Raw genomic sequence first — 20046 nt, 5'->3', positions numbered from 1 at the left:
GAGAGAGAGAGAGAGAGAAAATTAATTACTAGTGCCATGGCCAAAATTAAATTACTCCATGTTGTTTCATGTCTATGTGTATGCAATCTATTGACCTAGATGAACACAAGGAAATATTATTTTTTATTACGCTTTATGAATGTATATACATATATGGATGTCCACTACCCCCTACAAATAGTGATACTCAAGGGGAAAAAGTCTAATTATTTTGTCATGCTCTTGTTGAGAGTGACACATCTATTGTAGTACTTTGATAGTGTGTATGGCCCAATATATTAATTTTTGGTTTAAAAAAATAGAATATAAAAGTGATGGGCTAGGTCTCCATGAACAATAAAAATTTAAATCGTTACACCTACAAAATGAAAAGATAATCAAGGGATTGAGTATATGTCAAATATTCTTATCAAATGGTTGAAGAAGAAAAACTCACTAGGAAAAAAGCACACAAAATTATTTATATATAGTTGATGTAAAGATTGTTGAGAACATGACAATATCCTCACCTGCAATGAGGCATGTGTTGGGTGGAATCCTGAAACCAATTTATGTACACCGTGATGCACATTCTTTTGTTTTGCTATTTCCCAATATCCCCACTTCTTAGGTTTCCTTAAAGCTCATTTTTAGAGTTGCCCAGTAGAAATCGATACTTAGATTTTTCCTTTTTAGAGATCTAATAAATTGCTCATTTCTCTTAGAAATATATAATAGAATCAAAACTAATAGACCTTTAAAATAATCAGTCTATTTTCATAGAAAATCTCATTATAAATGATCTCCTGTAGGTCAATTATTAACATCCTATTAATCTCTTATCATAACCATTTCTTAGGTTTCCTTAAAGTTTGTCCAAATACATCCTATATTTCATTTCAAAGGAGAACAATACCTTTCTAATTTAAATCGTGAAAGGATATTTAACATGATGCAATCCTATTTTTTTATTTAATGGAACATTCAAATTACTTTCTTAACATTAAAGTATTTAAGGTCAAACTATATTATATAAATAAGATATTAATTTCAAATTGATCAAGTACTATCAAATTACAATTTATCAACATCTAATAATCTAAGATCAACACAATCATAATGTAATACTCTCCAATAGAGATTAGAAAGCACAACTAGGCTTATGTATCAAATATATACTATATAAGTAATACATAAAAACCTAATTATTACAAAGAAATAATTCATATCCAACACTATTTTAGATAGATTTAACCTTTGTGATATCTTATTAAATATAATCTTAAATAAAACAAAAAGAAGAGAATACACCATAAATTACTAAAAAACAAAAGTATCTAAATATCTCGTAGATTTTTCTATAATTAAAAGACATTTTTGAAATGAACTAAATTCAAAGAATACTAATGCATGAATATCTCGTAGATTTTTCTATAATTAAAAGACATTTTTGAAAAGAACTAAATTCAAAGAATACTAATGCATGAGAATAGTAGAATTATCTATTAGTTTGTGAAGACCCATTAACTTCTCACCCATATTTTATTAAATAGACATACTTAGAGTCTTTTGTTAATAAAGGGATCTACTACGGTTTTCTTAGTAACTAGATAAATTATTTGTTTTAATTCTAAATAAGAAAAATTATTCCATTTAATGCTAATAAACCACTATAATGTGACTAGGAGGTCTATGATAGTCTTGTGATCTGTTGGAAAATGGCAAGCTCAAGGAGTAGGCCGGTAAAACAAGGGCGTAACAATCCATTATCTAAGAGTGTGACAACAACTCAAAAGAGGTATGAGGAAGAATAAAAAAATTTCAAGAAAGAATGGAAGATCGAATCTCCATCATTATCCTTTTTCTATGTATTAAGAAAAAAAATATAAAAATATAAGCTCAAATACAACAATTTCTCACGCACTGGTATTTTGGTAAGAAGAGAGATGGCAGCTCAGAAAAAAAAACTGAATGAAAGGTCACAAACAAGTATCAAAAACTAACATATCACAAGAAAAAAGTTTGAGAAAAGGTCGAGGGCTCCATCTTGAGCGAATACGGAGCTTGTAAGATGATTTTCTACCTGTACTATAACAATAGTCTACAAGAAAGAATCTTACATTATATTCGAACAAGCGGAAAACGTGAAGATGAATGCGAAAACAATGAAGAGATCCCTAACAATGATCGATTTGATGGCCTCTCTTTTATTCTGCTCAACTGTTCACCCTTTCTTCCTAATCGACTACTCAAATCTAGAGGATGAATTATGCATAGAAAGGAATATTAAGTAACTAAATAAAATTAAACCGCTATGGTATTCTTGATCGATCAAATAGACTTTGCGCAGGTGATTACAGTCAATATCATTTAGAGTATATAAAAAAGTAAAACACAAAAATGATTTAGGGAAGAGGATCCAATAGTTATGCATCTTAATTTCACGTTTCTCAAATTCATACGTTGAAATTTTAAATCACTCCCAATTGTTTACAGCAGCTTACTTGGCAAGTCCCCCACTTATAACTAAGGTTTCAGGGCCACATCATCAAGTATGGTGCCAAATCAACATGTTTTTTGTCAATGTGTCCAAAACAGCCCCCCAAAAATGAGACCAATAGTCGTGCAAAAGAGACCCCTATACTTGTGCAACTGATGTGGCATCACATGATTGGTTGCTTTTTACAACTAATGGTACATTTCATAGCAATAATAACTTTAAAGTCACAACTATTGGTGCAATGTATTGTAATTATTAATATATAAACACACAAAAATTGATATTTTATGTTTCCAACAATAGTTTTTATTTGTACTATTATTGGACCAAAAAGTATCAACAACCCTCACAACTATTCATACATGCTCACCTACTGGTGCTCTTCCCCTAGCAAGTATTTTATGTATAGATGAACTGCCTCTTAGATGTGCTATACTTGGTTTACAAATCACGTAATGATCTAAATTTGATGGACTCTACATATATTCAAACTCGCAAGCCTAATCCTACTTCCTAGGTTACCTACCTATTAAAAAATAAGCACATCTAATGGTTCCTCAGATATAAAGGAAAACTTGGCACAAAATTGCAATAGATCTCTAGCATCAAGCATGTTTACATATTTTCTAAGGATAAAAAATAATTATGATTGCATTCAAATGAGAGATTAATGAACAAAAACATATCTCTTAAGTCGCAATGGGTCGATGCAAAGATTAATTCCACTAAGATGCCAATAGTCTCTAGGTTTGGGTGAGTCTCGAATGCCAAAGGAGATTGTAGTAAAAATCATTAGAGTTGCACCTACGTCCTCCCCTCCCATGCCAAACAAAATATCCTCGTTTATTGCTGGAAATAATCCCAAGTACCCCGGAGTAACTTATCATGTCTCAAAATTGTTGGGTTTGAGGTGTCTCAATAACAGAGTCCAAACTTGCTTATTTAATTATTTATTTTATTACAACCACTTTGGAAGTCTTACAATTTATGGAAGTAGTGTCAAAGGTTACTATGTTGAGTGCATGACAATTTTTATTATGATTATGCCGGTTTCTAGTTTGGTAGAAGACTCATGGAGAATAATTATTTGACAATTGATGGTGGAGTTCTCTTTCGACAAGTGTGAGGTAGATGAACTGCATATGGAAAGGTGACTATTATGGATGAGTTATGCATTGTTGCATTGGAAGTTTCTTTGTGCAACATGTCATGGGTGTAGAAAATTGTTTTTTATGACACCACATACTTATTTAGCGTTAGATTTGGTTTTGGAAACCATGGGCTCTTTCCTCTTGTGTTGAGCTCTATAAATATGTGGCTTCTTTGTGTATTTTGTATAATATCTTGGATCTCTTCTACGAAGTGTTTATGTGCAAAATATTCTCTAGAATTATCTACTATTGTATACACTCCTAAAGAGCATTTTGGCACAAACAACTCTCTTGACTCCCACAATGCTTCTCTCTGATTAGATTTTCTCCAATGATAAAATCTCTTGACCTACTCCAAGGTCTTATCATGTCCAAAATGTCCACCTAGACTCCCATAATGATTCTCTATGATCATATTTGCTCTCATATAGCATTTTGGCACACACAACTGAGAACCCTTGAATAACAAACCATCTTGCAACACAAAATCAGAATACTCATTGTGAAAAGAACCTTGTAATTTATTGCAAATAACAAAAGCATCTCTAAAGTCATCATCATATTGATACGTACCTTTCAATGCTTCCACCCCTACACTTTGGAGTTGTATCTATTGTACTAACATGACTCTCCTACTCAGAGCATCAACAAACTTGTTTTCTTGACCCTTCTTATGCTTGAGTATGAAGGTATATGCCTACAAGTATTCCACCCATTTCATGTGCCTATGAATTAACTTGTCTTGGCTATTCAAAAAACTTAATGCATGATTATTTGTGAAGACAATGAACTCCATTGGCAAGAGATAGTGCCTCCAATTCCTTAGGGTCTAAAATAATGCATAAAGTTCCAAATCATATGATGAGTACTTTATTCTGGAATCTTTTAGTTTTTCACAAAAAAAATTGTATTATTCACCTAGAAAGGCGCATGTGACCCTTAAATGGAGATCTTTTCTCCCAGCTCAACTATCTTCCTCACTAGGTCTCTTAAACAGAGACCAATTTATGCACACACTTGATGTAGGTTACCAAATGAATTAATAATTAAAGGGAAGAATTATAAAAAATCTTAGGGCATTCAAAAAAATATCTTCCATGCATTGGTATGAGCCTCTAACACATTCCTTGATGAGTTTCTTAACAACCAGACTAATCTCCTAGTGGCCTTACTCAGAGGGTTTCCAAGGCATAACTATTTGTACGGATGGTTTCAGGATAGAAAAAGGGAATTTATGAGTACCCTTTTGGCTCATCCACAACATGTAAACTTGGCTCTAGGGTTGTTTCAGAAAGTACCCCTTTGTTTTTGACTGGTAATTTGCCAGCTAGACCTAATTAAGCCACTTTTTTAAATCAAGTGCCAAACTTAAAATCTCAACTCCACAAGTTGAGAAAAACCACATAGGGTAGAAATTTATATATTAAAATATCTCTTTTCACCATCCAAGTGTGAAACACCAAACCCTCACTTCTACCTATGCTCACTTGGCTTAACACATAAAGATGTTAGGGTAATTTTGCCTCAAAATTTCTCCAAAACCCATTTGTAGTACCCCTATCCCTTCCATTCCACTAATTTGGGAAATTCACAATGGTGGAATGGAGGATTTATTCGCATTTTCCCCTTCAAACCCTTTGAACTAGGGGTTTCTAAACAATTTTCAGAAAAATATTTATAAAATGCTCAAAACTTATGAAACTGAAAGAAACCGATGCCAAATGAAAGAAGACTCAGAGAAGTTTGAAATAAATCTGGTCTAAGAATGCAACTCGTTCGTGTAGGCACATGTTTCATGTTGCAACAAAGAAAAAACAGGAACAAGTGCAAGAAATAGAGCTTGTTTTTTTTATTTCTTCTCCAAATCTCTTCAACAACAACCACCTCGAGTCTGAGGAAAAGATACATATATGTTTTGCATCAAACCAACTTGGTACCCAATGTTAATAACTAATTTTTGAATGTATGACCGTTGGTTCTCCCAAATATATCATAAAAACATAAAATAACATTGCAACTTTTACATCTTTTTGAAAAAAAATGTAGATGGGCGGGAACGGGCAAGCTGATGGGAATGGAAGAGCTAGGGTTTTTGTGGGTGAAGACTCAGGTGAAGAGGATGAGGAAGACAATGCAAATGGGTTGGGAGAAGGTCTTTTCCTTTCAGCTTGTGCTTGTTGTTTAGCCTTGCGCATCGATTTTTCCTTTGGTTGCAGTTTTCTAAAGATCTGGGTTGTCTACGGTGGGGAAGGAGGTGATCCTTTCCTCCTGTTTTCCTCTGATCTCCTTGGTAAGGGTTGGGGACTACAAGCTATTTTTGGGTGTTGGAGGTAGGGCTATATCTAGTTATAGGAATGTGCAGCTATGTTGGTGGGTGCTCTTGGCTTTGGGTGTGAGCTAAATGCTTTGCAACTTTAGAGATAGACGCCCCAGTCTTTTGGGGTTTGGGTTTTCTATATTTGTTGTTGGTCTACTACGGGTTTCTCTCTAATCAGGTATTGTGGGGCTTCCACTCTTGTGGGTGGTTTGGTTGTTTTGGATGACCTATTGTTTCTATTCATTAGTTTTTTTGTGTGAACCCTCTGTTCTCTCCTTGTTTTTTCCTTGGTGAGGGTTTTTTATGCTCTTCATGTCAGTTCTCATTGATCTTTGTATGAGGTGTTTTTCTCTCTTATGGAGGTGGAGTGACGAAATGGATTCTGGGCTGTGTTTGAGCTATCTGGGCAATCTAGTTGCTCTCTTTCTTGTCCTATTTAGGTGGAGAGTAGGTGTGGGAGAGTTTCTCAGTTGTTGTTGTTTGTGTTGTTGGTTGAGGGAGCTGGTTAAAACCCTCATGGTTTTCTTCACAGATGGTTTTGGGTTTACAGTTTTTCCCCTGTTTCCCACAATGGTTTTTTGGTTGTGGGAGCCTGTAAAAATCCTCTTGGCCAGATTGCACTTTTAGGACAAAATATTATTTTCTAGGCCTCAAGAGGTTGTGGGAGCCTTGTAAAACCCACTTGCTTATCGACCTGTGTCCCTTCTTATTCTATTGAAGTGGTCCTTTCTCCTGTTGAGGTGGATAGTAGGTGTGGAGGAGCATGTTGGTTGTTGTAGTTCATGCTCCTGGTTGATGGAGTTGGTCTCAACCCTCATGGTGGTATTTGCAGTTGGTTATGGGTTCACAGTTTTATCACTATGACCCATAATGGTTTGTTGGTTGTGGGAGCCTGTAAAAATCCTCTTGGCCAAATAGTTCATATAGGTAGTGCTGCTATTTTTTTAGGCCTTATAAGGTTGTGGGAGCCTTGTAAAACCCACTTTCAAGGTTGAGGGAGCTTGGAAAAATCCTATATTTTTAGTTTTCTTCTGGGACTGGCTAGTTGCTAGTAGTTTCCAAGGGCCCAATCTGCCCATTGTTTGTTTTTGGTTAGGTATTAACTATTTGGTATTTTGTAGCCAGGAGCTTCTGTTATCAGGTTGTGGGAGCCTTATAAAACCCATTAATCAAGTTATGGGTGCCCGGAAAAACCCTTGGTATCTATTGAAGGTTAAGGGAGCCTTGAAAAAACCCATGTGCTAGTGAAAGGCTTTGGCCTTCTACCTTTCCAGCTAGGTTTCATTGATTTCACTTTGCTACTAGGTTGGTCTTAGGCTGTCAATTATCTTTGATGTATCTTTTGCAGCTATTTGTTTGGGTTTGGGATCCTGGTAAAATCTGAGGGTTTCAGGTCTTTTCAAAACTTGTTGTAAGGGGTTTCAGGTCCCCTCAAAATCGGTTTATCCTAATCAAAATTTTTTACATCTTTTTGATAATACGGACAAACTATCTGGGTGAACCCACAATAGTGGGTTACACTTTTTTGGATGAAGAAATTGCACTCATATGTCCAAAACATAATTTTTACCACTTTCGATGGAATGCCATGTTTGATTGAACCCAAAAATTGATTCGATTGAACGCATTATTCTAAATACGTTCAATTGAATATAAAAATATTAAAAAGGGGGTTCGATCGAATCCCCTTTTTTAATGGTTTTTTAAAACGAAGGTGGTAATTTAAAAAAAAAATCTCAAAGGGGTTTGATAGAACCCCCTTTGATAGAACATATGTTCTATTAAACCTGCTTGCTAGAGATTTGCCCCCCCCCCCGAAACTCTCATAGTTTCTGCACATATTTGGCCTTCGAAGCTCAAATTGGGCGCTCAAATGGATGAATTTTGACAAAGACAAATTTATGATAGTAGTACTCGAAGCGAGATTTCCAATGATTATTATTTTAATATATATTGAGTTTATTAAGTTTTTTTTTTCTTAGGTTAATTGAACATAGGTTTCACACCAAACATCAACTTTTGAGTTCAACACTTATGGAAAAATAGTAAACAAGTGAAAAAAAATTCTGCAAATTATTTACACAGTAGGTATTGAAGTCCTCTTTCCAACAAAAAAAAATGATTTTCATTACATATACAAGAAGTTATGTAATATCAAATGGACATATGTCAAAATTACAGTTAACTTGACTTCAAATCTTAATAAAATATGAAATATTGAAGATAATGTTACAAAACAAATTGGAAACACTATATATAGATGTTACAAAACCAAATTTGAAAGAATCACATTCATATCTATTATAGAAAAAAAATTATGCTATATAGAGTGAGTATCACTCTTTAAAAATGTTATTTTTTGAAAACAACTAGTTTTCGAGGGAGATAGAAAAATGGAATAAAATTGATTCCGAAAATTATCAAAAAAATATTTTTAGAATTTAAATACAAAATGACACAAATCACTAGTTCTCATCATCTAAAAACTCCTTACATCTTAGCAGTAATAGGTATCCAAATCTGAAGTTTTTTCTAAAAATGAATATTGCAGTGTCAAAGTTGGAAAAAAAATGTAGCCCACTATTGTGGGTTCAACCTAGACCAAATGGACCTTATATGACATAACATTGTGCTTTTTCCCTGGATGTATTAGTTATCAGATAATGTCTGATATTCGATACCTTGTTTAGGATAGGGAGAGAGAGAGATTGAGAGGGAGAGAAGGGGATAGGGAGAGGGAGAGAAAGAGAGAGAGAGAAGGCGATAGGGAGAGCGAGAGAGAGAGAAGGGGAGAGGGGTTGGGCAAGGGAGGGGGGTGTTGGAATGGGTTTTTCCCTTCTTTGATAGCCTATAATAACTCTGAAAGTCCTAGGGTTTAGGGTTTAAGGAAATGATTTTTTCCTTGTTTGAAAGTCTTTGTTTTCCCTTTGGGAGCTATTTTAATTTTAAGTTGACCGACTGCTGGCAATTCTTGATTTTTGAGTTGACATGTTAAGGGGTCTATGTCATTCTTTTACCAGCCCCGAGTGTTAGAACCTTTTGTTGGGCTAGTTTCCCTTGAAAGCCCTTTGTCTTGGTTATGGCATTTTATTATTGTCTAAGTATTCACGGGGTCCTAAGGAGTGGCCCCACACCACGATCTTAAACCCTCAAGGTTTCCCCATGTGCTTATTTTGAGTCTTAAGTGAAGCAACTTTTCTAGTCTGTGCTCTGGGATAAAAAATCATCAGTGAAGGGAATTTTACCTCGTGGGCGAAAAGAGGGTGGAGAAATATTCCCTGGGATAAAATTTCAAAGAGGGTAGTCACAAAAAATTTCCCCGCAGCATCATGAGGGTCATTAAAGAATCAAGCGGGATAACAAAAACTATAGAAACAAAGGAAGAAAAGTTATCCCAGGGAGCAGAAGGCAGGACCCAAAGACCGCTAGGGATAACTCCTAACAAAGAGTTGCAAGGGGATAAAGTTTTATCCCGGGGTAACTTTTGAATAGTAAAATCACTATAGAAAAGTTGCCTCTGGGAGGTTTCGAATTAGCTTTTTGAAAGCCCCTGGGATAATTTTATAAAGAAATAGAGAGGGTTTTCTTTGCCCCAGGCGACTTATCAAGAATAAAGGTTGGGTCCCAAGATAAGAATATAAGGCCGTGGACATAAAAAATATTATCCCGTGGTGGTTGGCAAAGCATTTCTTGTGGTCCCGGGATAAGGAAGTAGGATGAAACAAAGAAAAAGTTATCTCGGAGGGATAGAGGGCATATAAAGAGCAATACTTTGGGTTTCAATGAGAATATGCACATAGATACTTGGGCACCAAAATAAGAAAATTAGTAAATGAGCAATGAAATCTTTATCCTGGAGGGTCACGAAGGTCAAAGAAAAGAGGCCTAGGATAAAAAGGAAAAAGAAATATAATAGAAGGCTTATCCCGGGGGGCTGGGAGGTGCATCATTCGAAGCTCTAGGATAAAAATAGAAAGGGAAGACAGTGAAAATATTATCCCATGGAAAAACAATGTATAGTGGCGGCTTGATTTCAGTGAGAATAAATAAAGAAGGATAAAGCTTTGCTCCAAGATAAGAAAGCCGTGAAATTAAAAGTAATTCTTATCCCAGAGATAAAATAATAAGAGAAATGGGCCCCGAAATAAGAAACAAAGCCGAAGATGGTAAAAATTTGTCCTAGAGCGGTAAGTAAAGTTATAATAGGACTCCTAGTGAAAGAGAATATAGAGAATTCATGGTATTTATTGCCCCACGTGGTGATTGATATAACATAAAAAGAAAAGGTGGCCAAAGAGAAAATACAAGGGCACCAACTCAGCGGTCAATGGAAGTCAAGGATTGATCATGGCCGTTCAGTTGATCATCTACAGTGAAAATTCAAATTTTTGAAGCCAACAACAACTCTTTTTTGCACGAAGGAATTAATGGCGTAGCAATAAAAGAAAAAAATCTGCTACATTTGTCTTCACCAAGCATTCAGGCGATCAAAGAGAAGTTGTAGAGCAAAAATAAAGTGAATTAAAGTAGTCTTAAGGTGTCCAAACATAAGAAGCAAACCAGTAAGTAAAATATAAGCACCCTTTGTGTTAATTTGGTATTTTCGGAGCCCTAAGTTTTTTATTTCTTTCTCTCCATAAGTTAGCTATGGCCTCCTCCATTGAGAAAACCACAAGCCCTACTGCTGAGAAAACCCAAGAGGTTGGAACCAGCTCAAGTGTCCCTAGTGTTACCCATGCCATCCCTTTGAGAATGATATCCCCATTGCAAGAATTACAGGGTGCCCCCGCTATTGAGCCAAACCCTGAGCCAGCTCCTACACAAGTTGAGGAGGTTAAAGCCAATGCTCCCCCCAAGAAAGAAAAGAGGAAGAGGGAAGCAATGAAGCTTGCAATTATGATTTCAGAGGAGGAGATAGATGAGGAAGCCCCAACCCCAAAAGAAAGGAGGCCCATTCCTAAGAAAAGGAAATCACAAAAGGATGGAGAGGCTGGAGCTTCCACTGAAGAAACACCTGCTCAACAGACCCCTCCAGTGATTGAAAAGGAAGGATTTGTAAAGAAGAGAACCCCTCCCAAAAGGAAGGTTGAATCTACCTCTATTACAGAGGAAACCCCACAACCTCAGGAAGAATCGATATCACCATCTCAACCTCCCAAGAAACCTGCTGAAGTGGAGAGGGAAATAGTGATTAAATTGGAAGAATTAGCTAGGAGGCAGAATAGAGAAACCCGGGTCCTGAGCCAAGATTTTCTATACCTATTCCCCGGCTCAAGCTCAATGGACTCAACCAGGATAAGGTGGGGAGACACAGAGGCTAGAGGTAGGGATGCCATTATGGGATATAGGGGATGGAATGTCTTCCATGCCTTTTATGGAAAGAGGGACCAACCTAGCCTAGTATCCAACCCTAGAAGTTGAACTTAGGAAGGATAGTGGTTCCAAATGTATTTATTGAACCCATGTTAATAAGAGAATTGGATAATAAATTTGACCCCCCAAGCCTTACTATCAGAAACCTTCAAGGAAAAGTTATTTTGGATATCTCTTAGAAGGCTATCATTGAATGCTTTGGGGTGGATGGGTTAGCCATTAAGGGGATCAACAAGCAGGCCTTGTTGAGGATATTTGAGAAGAACAAGGGGAGAATTAGGATGGAGTATCTACCTATGTTTTTAAGAAAGCTCTCCAGGATTTCCCCAAGCTATATCTTGCCCTCCGAGACTAAGCCTTTTGCACTGGATAAGTTTGAGCCTTATTTTATAAGGACATACTATGCCCTGTGCCAGGTCTTAGGAGAAGATTGTGGGCTTACCTTGTTGGCAGTAGATTATATGATGATGGAAGTATCCATTCAACACCTAGCCACCAATGAAAGTTTTGACTTTTCTACAATTTTCCAAACCAAGTTATATGAGAGCCTAATGAAGGCAAAGGATAAGGGAGAGAAATTTCAGGAGCAACTTGTTGTTGATAACCCCACATTCTCTAAAAAAGGGGTGGCTACCATAGAAGAGGGACAACCCGAGTCCTCTAAATCAACAACCAAAGATAAAAAACCAGTGATGGGATAAATAAGAAGAGTGGAGAAAGGAAAAACAAAGATCTCAGATTTTGTAGACATCCTTGAGACTAATGACCCCAATGTGCCTCCTCCTTCCCCTCCTAGAGATTTTTTCAATGAGGATGAAGCAAAAAAGCAGCTGGATGATATGTACAGAGCTTTGGTTCCTAGTCTCATCCCTATACGTGAGGTGGATAATGAAAGAGTGGCTTCCTCAAGGGAGTTCATGTCTAATGAAAATTTTGTGAGCTCCCCTAAATTTAAATCTTTTTGGCTCAAGGAGAAATTGAGAAATGCGACTGAGGGGGAAGAAGTAAATGTAGACCCCAATAATATTCAATGTAGCCCTGAGGAGGCAAGATAAATGGTTGCCAAAAGTGGCATGCTTCTATTCCCAGGATGAGACCATAGAAAAATATTTTTGTTAGACTGGAAGTAGTCTGGCAAAATGACCCAAGGTATGTTAGAGAATATGAAAACTATGGGTCTGGGATAAATGTGGATATCAAAGTCTTTACAGTTTGGGCTAGAGGATCAAGTGTCAACCGGCCAATTGATCTATTTGGATTAGAACAATAGAGGGGGGAAGCAATTTTGATGACAATTAGTGATACCACTGAAGGAGAGGTTGTTTCTCTGACTTCCCATGTGGCCCAGTTTGCTTGATAGTGGTACAGGATTTAGAAGCAAAGCACATTGTTCTCAGGGACAATTTGGCCCATCTTAATCATAGTTCTCATTTATTATAAATTGAAAATTGCAAATTGAAAGAAAAATTGATTAAAGATGAGACAGGGACCTAAGGAGGAATAGGGCCTGAAGAGTTAGAGAGGGCCACAAGGGAGCTACAAGAAGTCAAAGAGGAAGCTTCAAAGAATTACTGTGAGATCAGAAAGGCTTCAATTTTGAAGGTAGCCGACAGAGTCATGGACAAATTAGAGGAGGTCCATGCTAATTATTCTTCTCTAACCAAGATTGGCAGTGAATTGGATTCCATTCTTTTATTCTTTTTGCCTATTAGGGCTACTTGGTTTCCAAAAGGGAAATAATTTAAGGAGATTCTCCTAGTATCATCTCAGAATAAAGTGAGTGAAGCAAAGGAAATTGAAGTAACATGGAAAAACTATAATCAATTGATTAAGGAGCTCCCTATCATTGAGAAGGAGAAGAAAGTAATGAGTGATAGGTTTGAATCATTCAAGGGGTTACAATGGTGGGAAATCCCATCAATTTTGACACCAATGCAACACATTAAGGATCTGAACTCCTAGCGTGCAGAATTTGAAAAAGCTATAGAACGAGTCCTTGAAGCATTGGAATCTGATCCAGCTCAGGAGGCCTCCTATAGTACAATTTTGGACACAATGATGGATGTAGAAGGGCTCTATCATAAGTATGTTGTGGATGCAGTAGGGATCCCACCTCAGGTGGCTAAGACTATAATGAATAGGTTGTAGGGTTTAAAGACATTTGATTGGCCTATTAGCAAGATGGATGAATGGTACAACAGGTTTTGTGTTGTCCTCAAACAAGGCTAGTCATTGCTTTTACCGTTTTGTCCCCCTACAATTTTGGAATGACAATGTCATTTTTAGAAGGCTTCTAACGACTCTCACCTGTCATCATCCCAGTTTCCAAGACAACAACAGCTAGCACCCTCAGCCCACTTTTTGGACTTGACAAGATATAATGCACAAGGACCATTAGGAGTAATCATCTTGTGATGGCGGGAAAAGTGAGATTGACCTAATCCAACTTTTTCCAACACATTGGGAATACGAAAGAGCCTAGGGAGATAGCTCACTTTGGATACTTCTTGTGAGAAAGAGAGAGCCAAGGATTACCTCTTAGGGTTTCTATTCCTCTTGTTGCAAATCATGAGAAAAAATAGGGTTTGAATGATCACCTAGACTAGGAGATACAGAATGAGGCACAAATGAACTTGAAACTGAACAAACTTGTAGATCTAAAACTGAGATACTGAAAACATGAAAGGGGGAGGATTCTGGATGTGTACCTGATGCTGAAAACTAAGCCAAACTAACCAGGACCAAGGTGCCACACCATTGTCCTTGATGATCTGACTAAAAACTGCAACTGGGAGGATGCAATTCTGATGTTCCGAGCTTCCACCTTGCCAAATTTCACCTGAAACTAGATAGACCAGGGCATAGGACTAGGGCACCTAGAAAGGACCAGGGCACCCAAAAAGGACCAAGGTGCAGGACCAGGGTGCTTAGAGAGGACCAGGACATCTAGAAAGGACTAGGTACCATACCCCTATCTTGGGCAGGACCAGAGCGCCACGCCCCTATCCTAGTGATTTTTGCTCAAATTAGATCTTCGGGATTGTGTCTGAGTGCTTTGCCGAACCTAAAAATTGCAGCAATGATCGGATCCTGTACCTGCAACTCAAAATAGGGTTTTCAGTGGCTATATAGGGTTTTACCTTAGTCAAACCCCTATGTTGGTGATTTCGACCTCCACAAATAACCGATAATGTATTGAAAATGTGTGTGCTAGAACTTTGTGTAAATGCAAGATCCTAAAATGAAAGCAAACAATCTAGAGCAACCCTAAAGAGTAAACCCTAAATGCTTGTAATTGACAAAGTAAATGCTCTAAATTAATGATGCAAAATGATGTAAAGCATGAATATAAATATGAAAGTTGATGTAAAGAAGCTCATACAAAGACATGAAAATAACCTGAAATCATACCAATCCCAAGGGAGAGATATTGCCACAAGATCCCCTATTACTCTTCAATGTCTTCAAGGCTCCTAATTGATGAAATGTTGTTGAAGAGTCCACATAGGCTTCTCTTTCACTACATAGAAGGCTCCTCGTGCTCGCTCCAACAACTTTTTTCTATATCCAATCCCATCCCTTCAAATGAAGAAAGAGAGCTCTTATGTATGAAACCCTAGATCTTAATTTCGACTTAATTCTGCATTTAGGCCGACCTAGGAATTGAATTTCTGGCCAATATTTTGGGTTTAAACATTATAATATCATAGAATTGTGCTCCCAAAATTTCGAGAAAAAAGCCGAGGACCATGTGCATTCCCACCACGGTTTGACCAACTTTTCACCAAATTTTTCAGGCCTGTTAGATATGATGATATTATAGAGAATCTCAAAGTTATAGCCGATTTTGAGATGTTTTGATATGAGAAATCGGGCCTTAAAGGTCACAATAGGACATAATTAGGGTTTATGATTAAATGAATTATTGGAGGAATAAAATAAAAAGGGTCACACTTAGGGTAAAGGGCCCAATTTAATAATGTGGGGAGTGATGAAACATGACTTTAGATTTAATTAAATTAATTAATTAAATGCTTAAAGGGAAATTACAATGCAAGATGCAAACACACTAAGGTAGGTGCTAAATTAAGTGTGGAATTGTACCACCCTAGGAAGGGTGTACAATTTATGACACTACACATCTGCAGGCCTGCAACGTCGGACAAGGACTTCTAAGTAGAAAAGAACGAATGACTCAAAGAGAGAAGGGCATGCTTGCAAAGACACTTTTTGATTAGGGTTTCATCTTGTGTACTAATTAGCGTGAAGCTTGTTTTTCTCCCTTGTGTTATAAAAGGGAATTTAGGGCCTTGAGTATAGGTTCTGAAATTGTTGTGATCATATGTACTAGGAGAAGAGCTTAATAATAATAGAAGTATAGATTTATTGCAAAAACTTGCACTACAATTTTGTGAATGTACTTGTTTTATTTTGAAGATCAATAAAGAATACATTCTCTGTTCTAGTCTAATTCTGTTGATTCATGTGTTACATGAGTTTTAAATACTAAGAATGTTTTAAGCTTGTCTTTTCTAAAAGAGAATGTGTATGTTTTGATGGGTTTCATTTGCAGCAAATGAATTAAATTAGAATCAAGAGTATAGTAGCATAGTGTGAATTAGTTTGAGATGAGTTAAGAGTGTGTTTCTCAGGTTGAATATTTATGTAAGGCATTTGTGTTAAAAATTCTGTCTTAAAAGCTAAAATGCACATTGTTGTGAGTGTAGTGATCTTGTTCTGACTCTGTATTCCCTAAGAGATAAGCACTGCTCATGTTTTCTAAGTTTTAGAATCAATCAATAAAATCTATTTTCTTTTAGTAGTAGGATTAGTTTAGGAGTAGCATACATTAGAACCAGTTTTAATGTACCAAAAGATGACATAAGCTAAGGTCTGAGCCAAGAGTACAAGTTTTTTCATTCTTTCATTGGAACATCTTCTTAACGTACGTCTTGTCAAAAGATTGAGAATATCAAAGTAACACTGTCACAGGGATACCCACCTAGGTTTTACAGATCCTAAAGAGTAGAAAGTTGTAGTCAAGGTACTACACTTTGTTCATTGGCCAAATCCAATCCTATTGCTTAATCACGAGTCAGTGGCTATTTCTCTAGAGTATAGGAACTTGTTTATTTGAACACCAATAGTGGGAGAGGGGAGTTGAAAAAGGGAAAGGTCCCCTATCCCTTGCTGACCCCCTCTCCCTCTCTCTCTCTACCTAGATCCCTTTCCCCTTTCTCTCACTATCTCTCCCTTTCCCATTTTGGACTCCTCTCTTCCCCCTCCCTTGTCCAAACCCTCTATCTCTCTCTCTCCCTCTCCCTTTGTTGATACTTCCATCTCTCCCCTCTCCCTCTCTCTCTCTCTCTCTCTCTCTCTCTTTCTCTCTCTAGATCCCTTTCCCCTTTCTCTCCCCATCTCTCCCTTTACCCTTCTGGACTCCTCTCTTCACCCTCTCTTGCCCAATTTCTCTCCCTCTCTCCTTATCTCTCTGTCTCTCTCTAGATCTCTTTCCCTCCTTCTGTACCTATCTCTCCCTCTCCCTTTCCCCTTCCGGACTCCTCTCTCCCCCATCCCTAGTTTCCCACCCCCCATCTCTCTCTCTCTCTCTCTCTCTCTCTCTCCCCCATCTCTCTCTCTCTCTCTCTCTCTCTCTCCCCCCCATCTCTCTCTCTCTCTCTCTCTCTCTCTCTCTCTCTCCTGTTCTCTTCCTTTACCACCCCCTTGAGCCTTTTCCCCTTCTCTCCTTATCCTTCTATCTCCCTTTCCCCTTTTGGACTTCTCTCTCCCCCCCGCCTCTCTCTCTCTCTCTCTCTCTCTCTCTCCCTTGATCCCCTTCCCATCATGAAATTCTCTCTCCCCCTCTTTTTCCAAACCCCTCTTCCTCTCCCATTCTCTCTCTATCTCTTTCTCTCTCTATCCCCTTCTCTCCCTTGCCCACCCCCCCTCTCTCTCTCTCATCCATTTCACAACCACTCTCCCTTTCTCTTTCTCTCCCTCTCTTTTTTGATACTTCCATCTTTTTCCCTCTCCCCCTCCCCCTACTCTCTCTCTCTCTCTCTCTCTCTCTCTCCCCCTTGCACACCCCTTCAAGACTCAATACCTTTCTCCTTCTCTCCTTCTCCCTCTCTCTCTCTCCCTTTCCCCTTCTCTCCCACTCTCCCTATTCTAAACAAGGTATAGGATATCAGATATAATCGGATGTCTGATACCTATGAGAAAGGGTACCAATAAAATTGTTGGTGCCCATATGTCAAGATATCGGATATCAGATAATGTATAATATCCAATATGATCAAATATAGGATATCGAATAATATCCGATATTTGATAAGATTTAATATCGGATAATATTTGATATCCAATATGATCAAATATAAGATATTATCTGATATATGATATGTGGGCCACACAAAAGAGGATAGTGGGTCATTTTGACCATTTCAATCCCTACATTCTTTTTGTAGGCGACAAATATGGGTTTTTAGACAAACAAAGATAAAACTTTTTCTTTTTTGAGAACCTTTTACACAAATTTGTCATTAGTAATCATTTTTTAGCATCTTTGTGAAGGTATGGTAGGGAGCAGCAGTCATTGAAAGAAAAAACGTAAAAGAAAACTTTCAAAAGAGAAAATTGAAGCACATAGACAAAAAGATAGATAAAGTCATAGGAAGACATGACAAGGTATGTTGAATATTGGTGAAGCCTCTGCAAATTTTATTTGAAGTGAAGAGGAAATTGAATATGCAAATGTTGAGCATGATATTGACAATGAAAATGAAAATGTAGATATTGATATTGGAAATGTTGAACATGATATTCAAATTGGGAATGAAAATGTTGAAACTGATATTCAAAATGTTCAACGTGATATTGAATTTAGAAATGAAAATGTGGGAATTGAAAGTCAAAATGTTGGGATTTTTTATATTGAAGGCGAAAATGTTGGAATTAATGTTGAAGGTGAAAATTTTGGAATTGACATTGAAGGTGAAAATGTTGAACCAAGTGAACATTATGTATCACCAAAATACATCAAACAATATCCATACCAAATGATGACATGGAAAGTTTAGCTGAGTATGACCATCTTTCAGATCTTCTACAGTCAGGACATGTTTTTGTTGTTGCTGTAATGGTGGAAAAATGGTGAATGATAGATCAAGAGGAAAACTACCCTTTTCCTCAAAGAGAGATGAGTGTTTCACTATTGATTACCCTTCAAACACTTTTCACCATGTTACATTTGGAAGAGGAGAGAAGAATTCACTATAGTCAATCTCTCTACAAGAAGATGATAGATTGAATTCTGAATGAAATGGGAATGATAAGTTGATCCCCTCTTCCTTGTTTGAAATGGAAAGGAATTGATTGAATTATGTAGTGCAAAAGTGACAAAGAATTGATTATAACTTCAGATCGAGATATGGGATGAATCTGTGCACCTGGATCTGGCAGTAATATGTCGAGACAAATTCTCCTTGCAAATTTGAGGAAAAGTTGCCCAGACCATGGCGGGAACATACACGGTCCTCCAAAAAATCTGCGAAATGAAAAGAGTTTTTCTGCCTCTACAAATAGAGCCCCAATCCAAAAGTACAGCTATGCACCTGTAACCTACACACATAAAAGAGAAGAAAATGGGTTGGGATTGGGGGTTTGTATTTAGGTCAAACCCCAATTTTGGAATTAACCAAGTAATGGAAGAACGTACTTGCAAGTAGTTGTAAATGAAAGACTGAATTGTAAATCACCTTAGGGGAGGTTTTGATAGTGATGTTGATAGAAGTGCTTGTGTGGAATTGAATGTCAGAATCAATCTCCTCTCCAATTGTTGAATCCTTGACTTGAATGCAACACCTAGCCTTGAAGGGAGACTTGAGAATGCTCAATGCTGGAAAAGAGTCCTTGAATGCTTGAATGCTCTTGAATGCTTGATTGCTTATGCAACTTGAGTTTATCTAACTTCAACCTATTTAGCTTATGAAAATGAGAGGACAAATGCCCCTTAAATACATATTAGTGGATTTGATTTTTGTCACAGGCTGACATCAGGGGAGTTTCCTGCCTAATGCACAACCAACAATGCAACCCTAGGAAGGGTCCTGCCCCAAAATAGGATAGGGATAGGGGTGCTACACCCTTGTCCTTGGAAGAAAAGGGAGCCACGCCCCTATCCAAGAGGGGACAATGGTGCCACACCCCTATCCTACCCCTTTCTCCAAGGCAAAATGCGGACGGGGTGATGCAGAGGCCAAGAGAGAAGCTATTTTTGAGGGCTGAGAAATCTCTAGTCTTCGATCACGCTAGAGGATTCAAACTTGCATGCGTGAGGACCCTAATGCAGTCAAAAATTGCTAGGGTCACAATTTCATGACCCTACATTTAGCCCCCACTTTAGCGGGAGTATAAGCGTACGCCAATACTGTCGGTAAAGTACAAGGAAACAAGATTGAACGACTTTTACCATGTCAAGGAGGCAACCATGATTGCAAGTAGCGAATTTCCCTTCACTATGAGTCATGAAAGAAAGGATACCAAATATTACAAAGAAAAACAAAGTTCACTAAGTAATTCTAAGTATAAAAGAAGGAAAATATGAGCGAAATGTATGCCCCCACGTTAAAGTGATCGCGCGCTCTTTATCGGGAGCAATTTATTTAAGGTTGAATACACCCAAGTGAGAGAGAGAACAAAGGGAACACATTATCACAAGGATTTAT

The sequence above is a fragment of the Cryptomeria japonica genome, chromosome 1 (genome assembly GCF_030272615.1).
Source record: "Cryptomeria japonica chromosome 1, Sugi_1.0, whole genome shotgun sequence".
NCBI classification, from domain to species: domain Eukaryota; kingdom Viridiplantae; phylum Streptophyta; class Pinopsida; order Cupressales; family Cupressaceae; genus Cryptomeria; species Cryptomeria japonica.
This window is presented reverse-complemented; position numbering follows the sequence as displayed.